Genomic DNA, 16,663 nt, shown 5'->3' on the forward strand with positions numbered 1-16,663 from the left:
GCCCTTTCCTGCAGGACAATTCACAGTCCATTGACTTCCTAATAAGTGTTTATAGCAGTCTGAATTCAGAGGAGAAAAATTGATTTGGAGCAAACAGGGGTGCTAATGTGCCATCTGTTAGCAACTCCTAAAAGCACTCATGAACATTTTCCCTTCAAGTCTGAAGTACAGCACAGAGTTACTTCCTAATATCTAAATTTCTAAGAAGGTACCTTAATATTGTGTCCAGTAACACTTTTAACATTCCTTGGCATCTGCCCTTTTCTGGTCTATTTAATATTTAATATTCTCTTTTAAAAAAAAGTGTTGGGAGGTATTGTGAAGCAGAATCCTGGCTTCAAGCATAGTATGCACTATAAGTATGTTTCTGGGTATCACATAGATTCTAAAAGCATCCTTAGAAAATAACATTGTGGTTAACTGCAGCCCAGCAGCTGGCTTGCCTTCTGGCACAGGGATGCTTTGTGAATGACAATACTGATCATAGCAGTAATGTTGCAATAGTACCTATACACTGTAATCTGCTCTCACATTTTCAGATATGTCTATTGATCACAAATAGTTCTGAAATCCTAATTTGACTTGCCTCCATAAAATTTCTTCTGATTCAAACCCTAACTCTGCTGAATCAAGAAGTTATTTTTATTTTTCACTCTCTCTCTCACTTGCACCCTCTTAAGTTCGCGGGTTGGAGGCATTAAGAGGAGATGCATCATGTAACAACAAGCCTTTCTTTATTGTTCTCATCCACAACCAACAACAGCCAAAATGGCGCACAGGCCTTTTATAATGTCCTATCCCTGGACAACGTCAACCAATGATTTCAGAGGCTGTTTCCTGCCTTGCGCATGCTGGAGACAGCCAGTCTGGTCCCGGGCAGCTTTTGGTCTGCCCGGGACTCTTTGCAACATTTCTGAGCCTGCTGAATGCTTCAGCAGGCTCAGACATAACACCCCTCCCCCCTGGATGAAACAATAACATTTGACTATGTAGCAGCACAGGTACATGAGTTCAATGGATTGGATGTTATTGTGAAGCACAATATGCCTGCACACAGGCAGAGCACTCTTAACATTTATAATTTTTTCACAAAAAAAATACAACAAAATAATATGCTGGGAAGAACACCCTTTACAGCAGTGGTTCTCAACCTGTGGGTCGGGACCCCATTTGGGGTCGAACGACCATTTCATGGGGGTCGCCAAACAACACAGTCCGCCATTTTTTCCCCCTTTTCCTTAGCTGTGCTACTCCCTTTTATTCTATTGGCTTTTGAAAGCCAATAGAATAGACTCTCTTGAATAGAGTCTAATTCTATTGGCTTTCAAAAGCCAATAGGAATTGTCCAGCTGTCTCTGCCCTGCTGAGCCCACCAAAAGTCCCATTCTGCAAACGGTGCTGCACCAGTTGAGTAGTCCTCGACTTACGACCGGTTGAGTAGTCCTCAACTTACGACCGGTTGGGGGTCACGGCATTAAAAAGGTTGAGAACCACTGCTTTACAGAGTGTTTGTTCTGCATTTGTTTAAGGACTAGTAAGGTTCCCTTGACTTGACAGAAACCTCACATAGTCCCAAGATGTTTGGGTGGGCCCTTGGCCCACTGTGACCCTCTGATGGCCGGTGAGTGTGCCTGGCCTGCCAGCTCGCCTGCCAGGCTAGGCAGACCAGGACTCTGATGCCCCAAAAACCCAGGTAACCCACCCAGCTGCTGACTGGCTGGATCATCTGAATCCAAGCCAGGGTTCCTTGGTGGGGTGGAATTCCCCAAGTCCAGTGGTGGGGTGGAATTCCCCAAATCCACCACGGACTCCTCTTGAGAGCACTGTCCCTCAAGCCCAAGACCAGCAGCTGGAGTGGCCTGAGTGGCTGATGTGCCCCAATATCCCATTGGCCCCGTGTGCGGGCCAGAGGTGCCAGAGCCAGGAGCCGCCTCCATGGCAAACCTCCTTTCTGGAAACTTCCTGTTTGGAGCACTTGCTGAAGCCTGATATGACCCCTATTCTGGAGTAATAACTGAATCCTGTGAATGCCCCTGTTCTGCCACGGGAACATGTGCGGTAGCGTGTGAAAACCCACTGGAGCTGAAAGACTGTGGTCCAGAATAAAGATTATGGTCCTCCTCTGAGACCAGAGCCAGGAGACGAAGCGTTGCTAGGCAACCTCCAGCGCAGTTGGTCTATGTGCTGTCGGATAACACGCCCATCGTCCAAGGCCACTTCGTATGACAGCAGCCCAGAGACCTTGCATACTACTGCTGTGATGCAGAGATGTCCAGGACCGTAGTTCCTTGCATAGACCAGATTGCCCACCTGTAGTCTCGTAGTGTCCACGGCTGTGACACCTGTGAAGTCACCCGGTCTAGGTGCAACCTGTCCAGTTTTGTGATGAGACGGCGACCCCAGCGGAGTTCTGCTGGGCTCTTTCCTGTGGCTGTGCAAGGTGTGGTTCGTTGTGCAAGAAGGAAATCAGCTAACCTGTGATGCCAGCAGCCATAAGTGAGTCTTTGGAGAGCATCTTTGGTAGTGCGCATCATTGTCTAAGCCTGGCCATTGGAAGATGGGTGGAAGAGAGCTGAAGTCTTGTGCCGGATCAAGTTGGCTTGTAGAAATGCCTGGAACTCAAAAGAGATAAATTGGGGGATGTTATCTGAGACCAGGACATCTGGAAGTCCATGAGAAGCGAAGATTCCTCTCAACACCGGGATGGTACTAGCAGTAGTAGTGGAGGAAACAGGTACAATCTCTAGCCACTTGGAATGGCTGTCAACGAGGAGAAGGAAGAATTGCCCCTGAAAGGGCCCACCGTAATCTATATGTACTCTTGACCAAGGGGCTTGTGTTTCCTCCCACCTGCGTACAGGGGCCTGAGGCATTTCAGGCCTTCACTGTTGGCACACTTGACACCCGTACACCTTGGCCTCGATGGCTTTATCAAGCCCAGGCCACCAGAGATGGCTGCACGCAAGCGCTTTCATCTGGACTATACCCGGATGACCCTCATGCAGAGAGAGCAAGATTCTAGACCTCAATGAGGTTGGGATGACTACCCTACTACCCCATGACAGGGACCCTTTGAATGTGGAAAGCTCGTGCTTCCTTTGCCAGAAGCTTTGAAACTCAGTATCTGGGCATTTGTCAGGCCATCCTGTCAACACCCATGTCAGCATGCGTGTAAACGTGTGATCAGTGGCAGTTTCTGCAGCCACATCCCTAGCATTGAGGGGAGACTCAGGCAATTCCTGAATGGAAAGAATATTAATGGCTGGAGCAGGATCTGGCTCTAATTGGTTCAGGGGTAATCTGCTCAGGCCATCTGCATGACCATTTCTTTTCCTGATTTGTGAACTAATGTGTAGTCATATGCTGACAGGAAAATTGACCATCTCAGCATTCTGGGAGATAGTATGTGAGGGGCTTGCTTGTTTGTAGTAAACAACCCCAGCAGAGGCTTATGGTCTGTATAGACCGTGAAGTGGCAGCCATATAAGAAATCATGAAATTTCTTTTTGTCAGCCACTATGGCCAAGGCTTCTCTGTCAATCTGAGCGTAATTACGCTCTGCAGATGACAGAGTCTTTGAGTAGTAGGCCACAGGGACTTGTGTCCCATCAGCCTTCAGGTGACTAAATACTGCTCCCACCCCATAAGAGGATGCATCACATGCGATGCACACTGGCAATTGCTCATTGAAATGCGCTAAGACCACATTTGAAGAGAGCAAGGCCTTAACCTCATTGAAACTCCTTCCATGGACCTTAGTCCACTGCCATGGAGCCTGTTTATCCAAGAGCTCGTGTAACGGCTCAGCCACTGCAGCCTTGTGGGGAAGGAATGCAGGATAGAAATTTAAAAGTCCCAGAAAAGCCTGAAACTTGCTTTGGGACTTGGGGCCTGCTAGATTGCTTGAAGCTTGGATTCCACAGGATGGATGCCTTGAGCATCAATTCTGAAGCCTATGAATTCAGTGGAAGTGACTCCAATTTTGCATTTCTCTTGCTTCAACTTCAGACCCGCTTGGCGGAAATGAAGCAAGACAGCCCTTAATCTTTCAGCTAAGTTTAGAGATGACTCCCCAGCAATGAGGACGTCATCGAAGTAGGGACAGACTCCAGGAATACCATGGAGCGTGTGCTCCACTACACTTTGGAATATACCAGGGGCTACATTGACCTCAAACCACAGTCTTTTGATCTTAAAGGCTCCCCTGTTACAATTGTTTGCGCCTCAGCAGTTGCCTCATCAACAGGTAACTGTTGGTAGGCCTGTGCCAAATCAAGCTTTGCAAAAATTAAGGCCCCCTTCAGGGAGGCCAGAATGTGGCTTATTACAGGCACTGGATATGGATGTTGTTGCAGCACTTTGTTCAATGTACTATAGTCCGTGCAAATTCGGACTTCTCCATTTGTCTTTAGAGGCGTTACAGTGGGGGTTTCCCATGTACTAGAGTCCACAGGTTCTAAGATGTCCTGCTGGAGCAGCTTGTCCAGCTTTGTATCGATTTTGCTTTGAGAGCAAAAGGCACCCTTCTAGGCTTAATCCTAATAGGTGTGATAGCTGCGTCTAAGCGTAGGGCAATGGGAGGCCCCTTGTATGAACCAAGCTCTATGCTAAACACATCAGCAAACTCCTTGCAGACTTCTGCAAGGCCTAACGTTTGCAGGCTGTGAAGCCCAGTTACTCGTGTGATCACCCCCAACTACCACGTCATCTAGTAGGCCCTCAAAAGCCTTTTGCTGCACTTTGAGCGTAGCCTCCCTCTTCCATTGACTCTGGAATTCTGGAAGTCAGTGAGAATTAAGTTCGATGGCCTGAGTTTGACTTGAAGGCCACTACTGCTGCAAATCCTTTTGAAGGTGTCATGTGAAATGATCGACAGAGTGGACCTTGTGTCCAACTCCATTGACAAGGGAACCCCTTGCAGCTTCATGTCAATGCGAAGCTTTTTCTTAAGGTGCCTGTGTGTCCCTGTCCTCAAAATTCTTCAACATGCAGAAACCCATCCTGTGTTGGCTGGGGACCCTGGTACCTTTCTGAAGCAATTCTTCCCAAGGTTGAATCTTCTGGTGACCCAAACAGATGGAGGCAATGTGGCCTTGCCTACCTCATGCCCGGCAAATGGCGGAGCGGAACCTGCAGTCAGCTCGCTTGTGACGTCCTCCGCACCCGAAACACTGAAGAGATGCTGAGGCCCTGTCTGGACTTTCCTTCGGCCTCCTCTCTGCTGGCTGGTGTAGGATCCTCCTCTTCAGGATCCTGTTCTGGATCTTCTCGAGCAACCTCTTGATGGCTGATCACGGTGGCTAGCGGGGTTCTGGTGAGCCGCAAAGCCTTCACAGCGCCACCCACTGCTTCTTCAGCTGCAACCTCTCTCAAGGTGTCTTGGAACGAAACATCTTCTTTGGCGAAGATCTTCTGCTGCAACTCACGACTCCTTAGACCACAAACGAAACGATCCTGCAGCCTCTTTTCCAGGTCCTTGAATTCACAAGGCCTCGCTGCTTGCCTTAAGGCAGCAATAAAGTCTGCAGATATATAATCTGTGATAAAATTAGTGGAAAAGCTGACATTTTAACATAGAAAAGCATTGGGAGAATGTGCTCTGTGTTTTAGGAGTTGATATATGTTGCAGTGATTGTACAACTGCCCTTATAGATTTGCGCAAGCATGATATATTTATCATCTGTATGTGGAAATATACTGAGAAAATATACTAGAAGTACTGAGATCTCTCTGATTTCTTTACATATACTATGGGTATCAGTGCATTGAATTTCAGTCTTGAGTGTTCTAAATGAACAACACAGAAGCATTTAGGATTTGGAAGAGAAGCAGCTAAGAGGATGTTTCTTCTTTTGTCTTCTATTGTTGCACTAGAAGAATCTAGATTGTTAATTTTCAAATGTCAAAACACTGGTGTGTTTTGAATATGAACATTTATACTAGATATTGTACAACTTTTTTTAAAAAAAAGTTGCTAGTTTGGGCCTTTGTCTTGCTACAGCCTATGTGTTCCCAGATAAATTTCTGTGGAGTACAGGGCAAGCCCCTTTATTCTAAATTATTTGGCTACTTACCGTAAATGCCAGCGTACAAGGCGACCCGGCGTATAAGACGACCCCCCGTCTTTATAGCCGGGCCGCATTCCTAGAACGTCGTCTTATACGCCGGAAACTTACCAGTATTTCCGGCGTATAAGACGACTTGGCGTATAAGATGACCCCCGTCTTTGGCGCCGATTTCAGTGCTCGCGGAAGTCGCCTTATACTCCGGCATTTACGGTACTTTTGCTACTGTTGCTATCAATTTTAAGTTCTGATGCTTCAAGGAAAATGACAATGTTCCAGGTACACCAAAGATTCATTCATAGGCACTTGGTCTGGTTCGGAGTTTCTGGTTCAAAGACTTGACTAACAATTCCCTTGCCCCATAGGTATAATAGTGGGTTTTCATATTCATAAGCTTTTTTTCAGAAATTTTTTTTCATGTCTGGACTTGGTAGTAAGTATTATTGTGATATATGTAGGAAACAATTTTTTTCTGTTACCGGGTAAAGGAATTACTTTGAGGTAGTGATTTCTAAGCTAAATGGCAGTTCCTTGAATCCTAACTTCATGTGTTTTCAAATATTATTGAAAGAGACAAAAGAGACAAAAGGAATCTTTTGGTCTAGGGTTATCCAATCATGCTGAATCTATAAGTAGGAAAAAATACAGTACTGCCTGATACTTTCTAGTGCTTTCCAAATTTGTCTTTTGGTACTAGTTTCAGTTCAATTTTTAATTTCATCCTCAGATTTTGAAATTTAGAAATGTTTCACTTTTATTTTTCTAACTCCAACCTTGTCCAGTCTTTTTCTAGCCTTTGTTGTAGGACAGAAATAGGTCAGCCACTTCTGGAAGAGGTCAAAGAAAGACAATTTGGTAAGAGAATAGGGCTTTAATCAGTGGTTCTCAACCTGTGGATCGGGACCCCATTTGGGGTCGAACGACCATTTCACGGGGGTCGCCAAACAACACAGTCCGCCATTTTTTTCCTCTTTTCCTTAGCTGTGCTATTCCCTTTTATTCTATTGGCTTTTGAAAGCCAATAGAATAGACTCTCTTGAATAGAGTCTAATTCTATTGGCTTTCAAAAGCCAATAGGAATTGTCCAGGCTGTCTCTGCCCTGCTGAGCCCGCCAAAAGTCACATTCTGCAAACGGTGCTGCAACAGTTGAGTAGTCCTCAACTTACGACCGGTTGGGGATCGCGGCATTAAAAAGGTTGAGAACCACTGGGTTTAATAAATGCTTGCTTGCTTGTGTTAGGACAGCTATAAGCATCTGTCAATTGACAGAAGGTGTGTCACCTTTTAACTGTTTCTTCCTGTAAGGGAAGTGTTGAAGGCGGCGACTTCTTGCAAGCACCACTTCCTGTATGATACGGCTGGAGTCAGATTGCTGATAATACAGGTTCTCCCATCTGACTGACCCAAGCAGTAGAATAACATGTGTCCTACATTCATTGGCAAAAGCATAAATACCCATGCCACAATTTAATATACTAGAAGGCTTATTCCCTGCTTATTTTAATCTGCCACTTGACATTTGTACCTTTGGCAAAACAGGTTGGCTTTACAATTCTGTTTCTCATGGTACACTAAAGCCAATAATACCGCCTTAATTTGATCTTGGTTTATAATCTGACAAAATGACCCCTCTCCTTTTAATTGCATGCATGCATGCAGTATTTTAAATCCTGTTTATAGCCACTGCTTTCAACAAACTCTTCAATATCTTAGGTGCGAGGGAATATGTTTTTATTTTAAACATTTTGTGTGGGAGTCAGTATTTTCATATTTCTTTTCCCCAGTTGATAAGCGTTTTGCTTGTTTTCCCAATAAATATATATTCAATTAGACAAAGAAGGCCAATGAATTGTTGCCTACTTTTACATCCGTACACAAACAGATAGAATGGTTTTTAAAACAATTCCCAAATAGTTATCCTGCTTTGAAAATTAAATAAGCTGTGACCTTCCTTGGCGGCCAAACATGCCTGCTTATGCAAGCTCTGCACTTATTATCTCCCCTTTTTACATCCTTTCTTTTTCAGCATTTCTTCTATATCTGTACAGATGTTAAGGACGGGTTTTAAAGGGCAGGTTATTTTATTTGGGACAGGGGTAGGGGATTGTTCTGGCAATCTTGGGATAGGGGGTTGTTCTGACAATCTTGAACCTCCCAATTCTCCTTTTCCTCTTATATAAGAAGTTGAAGGGGTTTGAAGGAGGGCAGCAACTAGGGGTTTTTTTGATAACTTTGGCATTACATTGCAAAACCTAACCAAATTTAACACTATTTGGTTTGAAAACAGATGCAGCGGAATCACTTCTCACATTATTTGTATCCCACAACTATGAGGATAGACATAGTCTAATACCTTTCTGCCATCTCACTTCTCTCTCTCCACCCTATATGTGTCCACACTCAAAGCAGGATGCTCCATAAGCCACATACTGATTGTGCAATAAGTCCAGTCAAAGGTGTGGGGGGTGGGGACAACAAAATGGGCCGAAGCCTTTTGCTTGTATGGCATGGTTGGATTAAGTTACACAGAGCAGCTAATAAAAGGTTGCAAATTCCCCAGCATCTATAGCTAGAGCTACTGGATCTTAAAATTAATGGTAAGGCATACTAATTTTACAAAGGCATTTAATGCAATGCAGAATGTGAAAATAAGATTATCTCTGAATGTGCTTTAATATGCATGTACAGGTAATCCTAAATTTACAAGTATTCATTTAGTTACCATTCAAAGTTACAATGGCACTGAAGAAAGTGACTTATGACCAGTCCTTACACATATAACTTTTGCACCATTTCCATGGTCACATGATCAAAACTCAGGCACTTGGCAATCAGCATATATTTGCCATGGTTGCAGTGTTCTGGGATCTTGTGATTGACATCTGCAACTTTCCCAGCCAGTTTCCAACAAGCAAAATCAATAAGGGAAGCCAACAAGTGTGTAGGTCACTTAACAACTGCAATGATATGCTTAATAGCCATGGCAAAAAAGATCATAAAATTGGGCACAACTCATGTAACAACTACCTTGCTTAACAACGGAAATTTTGGTCCTAATTGTGGTCATAAGCCTAGGACCACTTGTATGTTAGGATCTTAATTTAAGTTTGTTTGGGATGAACCCATAGTTCTAGTATTTGCATGCTACACTTTCAAGTTCCTTTTTAATGATAGGGTTTTCTCTGTATTTTGTTTTAAAAAGGAAGTAATTACATTCATTCACATGATGAAATGATTGTTAAAAAGAGTTACATAGAGCTGGGTTAGAGAGAATTTTGCATAAAGGAGAAGAATGCCATGACATAAGGTGGAAAAGTGGTTAGCTTCTTTTTTAAAAACATACATTTTTATCTATGAATATGCTAATTGTGTAACTAAAATATGTATCATGTTAATTTGACCTTTTTGTAAAACGTGGGTGTTATCCAAGCCTGTAACACAACTATAACTTGCCTAACTTTATTTTGTGTTGCATGCTTATAGGAGATGCAACAGTTGTACAACTCATCAGGGTTTTTTGGGGGGGGGGGTTCATTTCATCTGTAACAACTGTACACTGACATTTCCTACTTCAGGACAGAAAAACTAAGGCTAAAATGTTCTTCTGTTCTAGCTACTGCATTTTTAAAAAGACATGTGTTCTTTATTGTACAATTTTAGATGTACTGATGGCCACTAGTTTAGATAGTTTTGAAAGAGGATAAGACAATTTCATAAAGAATAATGTCTCTAAACATAGATATTCATCTTGCTACCTGCAGGCCTGTATTTTGAAAGGCAGCAAATTATGCTTTAAATATGAGCTGTTGAGAAGTAGCAACAGATGCGTATCTTTATGACTGTACTTGAAAATCTTCTAGAGGCATTACGATGATCTCTGATGTTATAGGTAGGTGTTTGGCTATTGTCATGATCATGATAGTTATTGAACAAAACAATGTTTTCCAGTGAATGTTTTCCTGTTAGAATTAGAAATAGAAAGGTTCATGTTAAGGTCATTTTATTTATTTATGGTCAGATCCAGTCAGTAGTGATCAGAATTGAAGGGAAATCAAGTCTGAAGCTTCTATTGTATGTGTGGTCCCTCAAAGCTCATAATATCTGGATGGAGAGAAATGGCCTCAAGTAGAACCCTGACAAGATGATTTGGATCCCTGGAACTTGGAGATGTTCTATTCACAGAGTCACTCGGTGAGGGAGATGACAATTTCTAAATGTGATATAAATAAATAAGTTGCATCTTTAGGCCTGAGTGCAGTTGCACTTCCTCCTCTAACAACAGTTGCACAATTTGAAGGTCTTCTTGGACTCACAGCTCCTGCTTGAAGAACAAATTGCATCTGTGGCTAAGAATGCCTTTGCCCAAATCTATCTTGTACCCAGTTCCTACTATGGATATATGATGTGTCCAAAAATATGTGTAACTGTTTGTAGGGGGAAAAAATGTAAGATGAAAGTAAGAATCAGAATCTTGGAGGATCTCTTGATAACTGACGTTTTATAGGAGGCAATCCACAACACGATAGGTATTTTATGAATGACAAGCCTTCTACATTTTTGTGAGGATATCCACAGTATATTTTCAGAATTCTAAATAAAAGTCTAATGCTATGTGGGAATCACCTTGGGAGACGGGGAAGAGCCAACAGTCTGGTAAAAATCTGAGCCCGATGAACAGGTAGGAATGAAGCTTCTAAGAAAGGCCTTTCGCCAGTTTTCAGGGGAATAAAAGTAAAGGTAAGAAAAGATACTTTTAGACTTGCAGAATTTTGTTACAGTAACTTTACAATAAAGCCGATCTCAATTTTCATAATTGGTACTTTTTGATGGACTGTCTCGAAGGATTGGATGTATGTGTCTCATTTACAGAATGATGGAATGAGGAAGCAAGAAATAAGGCAGCTATAGTAACATGTAACTAGGCTTCCCAAGTATTTGAATAAGATGCCTTTTTTGACAAAAAAAAATGCAGATAGACCCCCTTGCCTCCTAATGTTTCCCTTTTACTTTTAGTATTTGGTGATTGAAATAAAACACAATGACCAAAGCTATAACAAACTGAATAATACTTTAATTTGTATTTTATTAATCACAATACTAATTGAATCATGGGGATATTTTTCAGTCTGAGAAATATATTTTCTTATTTATTATACTACAATATTTAATTAGAACACATCTTGTTAATGCTGGCCTTTTCATTGTGCTGTGATTGTCTCTACAGCAGATCTAAGTTTTTATTTATATTTCTTGTTGAAGTCATAAAAAAACAGATTTTGCATACAAATTTTTTTTTAATTAAAAAAGTTTTTATTTTCCATTTATTCATACAAAATACAATTAACCATTGGTACCGCCTGCCCATTCCCCCCAGGCTGCGTCCACCCTCTCTAAACCTTCCCTACTTCCCTCCTCTTTCTCTCCTCCCCTCCTACTCTCTTCCCCTCCCCATCTCCTCTAACCATCCTACTTCCTCCCTACTCCTTCCTCCCCTCTCATCCCTCTCACACACATGAACGCAGCATAGGGGAAATGCCCAACCATTTGCCATGACTATATTATCATTACCCACCCACTCACCCACCCACCCACCCTCAACCCTCCCCCCCTCGCTTCCCAGAGCAGAGTACAGGGTTATTAATAAGAAGGTTAACAATAATAAAAAAAGGAAAAAAAAGAAAGAAAAAAGAAAAAAAAAATCATACTTAACCTTTAACTCCCCTTAAATTAAGACATATAAACAAATCTCTACAACAGTTACTATAAAATTTACTCATAAAATAAATGAAACTTTATAGTACCATATTTTTTCTGAATATAATCTATCCATCTTCTCCATACAATAATATATCTTTCTTGTGTATGATCCTTCAAATAAGCAGAAATTTTTGCCATTTCTGCAAAGTTAGAAACTTTAAATATCCATTCTTCTAAAGTAGGCAACGAGTCCTTCTTCCAATACGAGCCTACTAATAACCTTGCTGCAGTTAATAAATTCAACATTAAAGTAGTTTCTTTGTCATTTAAATCCACAAAGATACCCAATAGGAATAATTGAGGGGTGAACTTTATCTCCCTAACAGTGACAATTGCAATTTTTTCCAGTCATTTAAATCCTTTTGCACTTTTGCCCATAGTAATTCATAATTATTTTTATACAATTTTCCATTTGAGGCAGTTAAATATACTCCCAGATATTTAACCTTTTTCACCATCTGAAAACCTGTAGCTTTAACCAAACTTTCCTTGTCGTTGGCTAACATATTCTTAGATAATATCTTAGTCTTATGGTTATTGACTTTAAAACCAGAAACTTTTCATACTGTGTTATAAGTTCTAATAAACAATCAACCGCTCTAATCGGTTGTTCCAAAATCAAAACCAAATCATCCGCAAAAGCCCGTAATTTATACTCATTTTTTCTTATCTTTATGCCCTTGATTACCGTTGATTCTCGAATCTGGATCAACAAAATCTCCAATGTTAAAACATTGTCTTGTCCCTTTTTCAATATTAAAAGTCTCAGTCAATCCCCCATTAACAATTTGAGCTGATTGTTGCTGATATATAGCTTTAAGTGCATGTAAAAAATTATCCCCAAAATTCATTTTCTCTACCAATGAGAATAAGAATTGCCAATCTAATTGATCAAAGGCTTTTTCAGCATCCAAAAATATAAAAGCCACAGGAATCTGGTTGTTCTTATCCAAATACTCAATTAATAATTTGTCTAACATTATATTTCATGTATCGCCCTGTTATGAATCCTGATTGATCACTGTGAATCAAATCCTTCATAACCTGCATTAATCTATTTGCCAAAATTTTTGTAAAAATCTTGTAATCTACATTTAATAATGATATCGGCCTATAATTCTTAGGCTCTGTAAGATTTTGATCCTCCTTCGGAATCAATGATATAAACGCTCTTTTCCAAGAAGGAGGAACTTGTGCTCCCAGCAAGATACTATTAAAAAGCTCCTTTAATGGCTCTAACATTTCTTCATATAAATTTTTATAATACGTCGACGTCAATCCTTCTGTTCCTGGAGACTTTCCCACTTTTAACTGCTTGATAGCTAAGCCAATTTCCTCCACAGTAATTAAACAATTCATCCCATTTTGCTGTTCCTCAGAAAGTTTAGGAAAATGTACTGATTGTAAATATTTCTCTATATCCATTCCCTTTATATTATCACTTGAGTATAGTTTTGTGTAAAAATCTAAAAAACTCTTTTTAATCAAATTTTGCTGAAAAACCTTAGTACCTTTATATTTTACTTTGTCTATAATCCTAGCCTTCTGTTTCTTTCGTAACTGATAAGCCAACCACCTCCCAGGCTTATTCGCATTACAAAAAGTATTATGTCTCATATAACGCAAATTGGTAGCCATCTGATCTGCCATCAACATATTAAATTGTTCCCTAAGCATCTTTATAGGAACCTTTAAGTTATTATCAGTTGGGTTAAGAGCAAGCGCTTCTTCTTTTATTTTAATCTCATCTTCTATTTCTCTACGTCTTTGTATCCTTTTATCCCTAAAAACTTTATTTAAATCAATTAAAATTCCTCTCATATACGCCTTACTGGCGTCCTAGACCATGGGCATCGATGTACCCTTATTCATATTTAAAGCAAAAAACTCCTTTAAATACTCTTTACATTTTTGTACAAACTCTCCACAGATAAACAAATTCTCATTCAGTCTCCAAGGCCTTCTGTTCCCATCTTCCAGGTATAGCTCCATCCACATAGGACTATGGTCTGAAAGAGTCCTGGGAAAGATTTTTACCTTTCTCACCCTAGAAAAAAAATCACTAGTAATCAAAAAGAAGTCAATCCTTGAAAATGACTGGTGTCTATCCGAATAGAAGGTAAAATCTCTATCACTTGTGTTCCTTTCTCGCCAAATGTCAATAAGTTCCAACTCTTCTTTCAAATCAAAAAAAGTTTTGGGTAATTTAGTTTGAATGAAATTTTTGAAGAGCTCTTTTTATCTATAGTTATATCCAAAACTCCATTCCAGTCACCCATCAAAATTACAGATTTATAATCCAACTGGGATATCTTCCCGTGCAAAAGCTTATAAAATTGCTTCTGTTGTTGATTAGGGGCATATAATCCAACAATAAGAACTTTCTTGCCTTGTAACAGTAGTTCCACAAAGACATATCTTCCTTCAAGATCAACCTCAATTAATTTAGCCGATAAATTTTTCTTCACATAAATTACAAAACCCCTTTTTTCCCTGGAGCTGGAGCTATAAAATGTGATCCCAAACGAGAATTTGTCAGATATTTTGAGTCTTTTGAAGTTATATGAGTCTCTTGCAAACATATCAAGTCATTATTATGTTGTTTCAAATAGTAGAAGACCTTTCTCCGTTTCTGAGGTGAGTTTAAGCCATTAACATTCCAGGTCAGGAACTTGGCCATCTACACCAGCCTGAAGCCTTTGAAGCATAGCCTGAAGATCAACTGTCGAAGATCTTTTAGGTCTTGCCCCTCCCATAGGCTCTGTAGTAACCATTCCTTCTACTTTATCGCCACTCTTCTGCTGCTGCTCTTTTTCTTTGCGTTTATGGGTAGCTCGTGTCATCCTTTGATCTTTTATCTCAAGATTCTGTACAGGCAATACCACTTGTTCCATGACCATCAATGAGGAAGCTCCTGCCATAACGGGCTCTTCAATTATCCTTATTTGTGGAGGTGAAGACGGTCTTGCCTTTAGAATAGAGTGATAGAAATTTCTTGCCTTTAAAACTGTAGTTAATCTGTAATGTATTCCATCATAATTCACTACTATTCCTCTTGGAATCTCCCATCTGAACTGGATTTGACGACATTTTAACTCATCAGACAGAAAAGTAAAATCTTTTCTACCTCTTAAAATTTTTGGAGGTATTTCTTTTAAAATTATCATATCTTGAGCTGCAATTTGAAACCTCTTTTTATAAAAAGCCTGTATAATTTCATTATGAATAGATCTTCTGGAAAAGTAAATAACCACATATCTTGGTAAATTTCTCTGTCTAGCAACCCGTGAGTTGACTCTGAAGATTTTTTCTATCTCATTCCCAACTTCTTCTGGTCTCCATCCAAGATTAAAAGCAATATCTCTAACAATAAGCATCTTCAAATCTTCCTGGGAATTTTCTTTCAATCCTCGGATACGCAATGCGAACTCCATTTCTCTGTATTGTGAAATAGTTTGTTCATCCTGTGTAACTTCTATCTTATTCTCCACTTCCTCCATTCTAAATTCCAGTTTTGCTGCATTTTCAGTAATCTCTTCCATTTTATCGTCAATCCTTTCAAAATGCAGGGCAAGACCAGAAAACGCAAATAGTATGTCTTCTCTGACTTGCTTGTTCTTTTTCTCCAATAATTCTTCTGTAATAGCCCTCTCTGCAATTATAAGATCCTTTACCTCCTCTTTAATATCCAAAGCTTTCATTTTTAAAGCCTCTTGTAAGTCTTTGAGAGAGATTGCAGGAGGAGAGGGTGAGAGTGATTTTGGTTTAGGCTGAGAAGCAGGCTGAGTCATTGGGGAAGAGATGGAAGCTTTAGGGACAGAGACCAAATGTTTTGAAGCCATTCTGTTAAGTTCAAAGGAGAAAAATTCTTGCCTCTATAATATCACAGTTCTTTAAGTAATAAAAAAAAAGAAAGAAGGAAGAAAAAAAAAAGAAAGAGGAACAAAATTCTTGCCCCTATATTTAAAACGTGAACTTTTAACTTTGTTACAAAGTCAAACAAGAAAGACAGTCGCCATTTTGCCTTTCACTTTCCCTTTCTTCAAAAGGGAAAGTAAACAAAAATAGGGGGGGAAGATGCTTGCAGGAGTTAAAGTCACAATAAATCTTAAATCCACTTTCTCCTGGTCTGCTCCGTCTGCATTTGAATACTCACAAGCCTCCAAAAAAACCAGATGTGGGAGCGGCGCCTTGCTTCATCCCAGAACTTCGGGACAAAGACGTCCTGGAGTGCGGAGTTGGCTCAGGCTCCGAGGGAGCTCTACCCTCTGATCCCTGAAATTATGGGGATCCAGGGGAGCTCTTACCTCTACCTGAGCAGCTCTTCTCCTCTCTTTCTCCAGGGAAGAGATTCAAGCTGCAGGACAGCTGATTGTAAAACTCCTGCGGCTTTTACACAACCCAGGAACGGGCTGCTTTGTGAAAAGCAGCCATCGTAGCTGCTTGATCCACAGGAAGTCCCCCTTGCATACAAAAATTTGTTATTAAAGCCATAAATTGCCCAGTTTTTCCTTCCCCATTAGCCTTAAAGAAAATCCCTCCTCTGATGGTGATGTTTGCTTTGAAAAATAATGACTGCTGGGTCTGATCTACCTATTTATATCAGGATTGCAGCAATAGTAGAACTAATTACAGATAGTTCTTGTTTAGAAACCACCTCATTTAGCAATTGTGTCACAGTTATGACATTGATGAAAAAGTAATTTTATAACAATAATCACATTTACATCCTTTATAGGATTGTAAAACCAAAGACAACTGAAGTAAGAATATGAGCATGGTTGCAATTTCACTTAATGACTGCTTTGTTTAACAACTGAGTTGTTGGTTCCAGTTCTGG

General features: G+C 40.4%; 1 protein-coding gene across 3 annotated transcripts in view; it reads left to right on the top strand.

Moving 5' to 3' along the window:
• Positions 1 to 16,663, top strand: part of LOC120309721 (signal transducer and activator of transcription 5B) — a 66,793-nt gene that overhangs the window by 33,463 nt on the left and 16,667 nt on the right. The gene's annotated exons all lie outside the window — the stretch shown is intronic.

Source organism: Crotalus tigris, unplaced genomic scaffold, assembly GCF_016545835.1.
Source record: "Crotalus tigris isolate CLP2741 ecotype Arizona unplaced genomic scaffold, ASM1654583v1 scf7180000018057.1800818, whole genome shotgun sequence".
Taxonomy (NCBI): Eukaryota; Metazoa; Chordata; class Lepidosauria; order Squamata; family Viperidae; genus Crotalus; species Crotalus tigris.